Source organism: Epinephelus fuscoguttatus, linkage group LG10 (assembly GCF_011397635.1).
Source record: "Epinephelus fuscoguttatus linkage group LG10, E.fuscoguttatus.final_Chr_v1".
Classification (NCBI taxonomy): Eukaryota; Metazoa; Chordata; class Actinopteri; order Perciformes; family Serranidae; genus Epinephelus; species Epinephelus fuscoguttatus.
In genome coordinates, this window is record NC_064761.1 from 41,058,634 (window position 1) to 41,060,578 (window position 1,945).

At 45.1% G+C, this 1,945-nt stretch overlaps 1 long non-coding RNA gene across 1 annotated transcript; it reads right to left on the bottom strand.

Annotated features, from left to right (window-relative positions):
* Positions 1–304: 304 nt before the first annotated feature.
* LOC125895514 (uncharacterized) lies at positions 305–1,032 on the bottom strand. The gene is made up of 4 exons (XR_007450182.1): positions 1,002–1,032; positions 801–914; positions 632–707; positions 305–456 (listed from the first exon to the last, which is right to left on the bottom strand). It is a non-coding gene; the product is annotated as an uncharacterized LOC125895514 (long non-coding RNA).
* Positions 1,033–1,945: the final 913 nt, after the last annotated feature.

Sequence of the window (1,945 nt, forward strand, 5' to 3'; positions counted from 1 at the left end):
TCTTTTCTTTTAGTTAGCTGTGACCTCATAATTACAATAACTAAAGGACTTAATAATTATGCCCAAATCATGACAACACTTCCCTCAAGTGGGCAAGGAAAAACTCCCAAACTCACCCTTCACGGGGAGCTGGAAGAAACCTTGGGAAGGATCACACAAGAGGGAACCCCCTTCCAGAGATAGTTTAGTGTCTTATGGGCAGCATATCAAACAGAGGGAGTGATCTTTGTAAGTAATGACCACTGCGTCCTCCTCCTCTCTGGGTCACAGCTAACATTACACTTTACGTTATACTATACTCTGTGCAGGCGTTACTAAAGACCAACAAACCTCCTGATGACCTGATATTACCCTGATCCTTTGTCCCTCTGGCTCTTTTGTCCTGTGTTGGCCTCCATTGGCCTCCATTGGCCTCCATTGGCCTCTGTCGTCCGCCATGGCTCTGGTGGCCTGGCGCTGTACAAAAACAACAAAGTTTAGTTATGTTTTGCAACCCAGTAGCATCCTCAGTTAGACTCTACATGCCCCCAAATGCCAACTTCTCAATTTCAATCCTCATAAGTATCAGACCTAAAGTTTCTTGATTTACAATCAGCTGATCCTGAGTGTGAGTTGCAATAGAAGAGCTTACCTGCACGTGAAGGTGCACCCTCAATCCAGGCTCGTCTTCATCCTTTTCCTCTGTGGAGGAGCTGCAGTCTGGATTTCTGCACACATCAAAACTTGTTTGAATCTCTTGAATCGTACAGTAAAGTCTCATGGGACAGACCGACAAAACAGGGATGTGATGCAACACCTACCTAATCAGACACTTTTCCTCTTTTCCTCAGAGGTCTGGTTTTGACCAGCGTCACCGGAGAGTTTTTTTTTTCCTTTTTCTGCTCTTCCTCTTCGGAGATGAGCAGTCTGGGTTCCTGCAAAGATTAAATGTTGTTTGAATATCTTGAATGCTACAGTAACAGCACAATCTCTTCACAACTGGGGAGTGACAAAATACAAACTTGTCATTGATGTCTGGATTCTTGGCCTCGCTGGATGAAGCCTGGTCCGAGTCGTGGTGCTTCTCTGTGGGGAAAAAAAGTTTTAAAGTTTCACCAAAACCACCCGCAAATGTGTTTTTAACTGTGACTGAGACCCACTGAACAGGAGTCAAAGACGAGCTTAGACTGGCTCATCCTCCTCTTCTTCCTCTCTGGCGAGCTGCTAGATGGAGTTCTGCATGGATGAAATGTGTTTTAATGTCTTGAATTTGAACAGCAGAATTAATATGTACAAGGATGTCAAATAACACGTACCTCAACCCAGTATGTGATGCTTCAAAGGTCGCCCACGTCCTTTTTCTCTGAGGTTTAATTTCGGCCTCAATGGATGGAGCTTCAGTTTAGGCCTCGATTAAGAAGTCCATCACCTTCGTCTTCCTCTTCTTCCTCTCCGCTGATCCAGTGCATGGAGTTCTGCATGGATGAAATGTGTTTTAATGTCTTGAATTTGAACAGCAGAATTAATATGTACAAGGATGTCAAATAACACGTACCTCAACCCAGTGTGTGAGGCTTCAAAGGTCGCCCACGTCCTTTTTCTCTGAGGTTTAATTTCGGCCTCAGTGGATGGAGCTTCAGTTTGGGCCTCGCTTAAGAAATCCATCACCTTCGTTTTCCTCTTCTTCCTCTCTGGTGATCCAGTGCATGGAGTTCTGCATGGATGAAATGTGTTTGAATGTCTTGAATTTTAACAGTTAGCTTCAATAAGTTCAGACAAATCAAAGAGCACGTACCTTAATCCACTGTAGGAAGCTACAAAAGTGGCCCACGACCTTTTCCTCTGAGGTTTTATTGTGGAGTCATGCGGCAGGCTCATCTTCCTCTTCTTCCTCTCCGGTGAGCCGCTGAACCCAGTGCGCGAGGCCACAAAGGTCGCCCACGTCCTTTTTCTCTGAGGCTTAGCT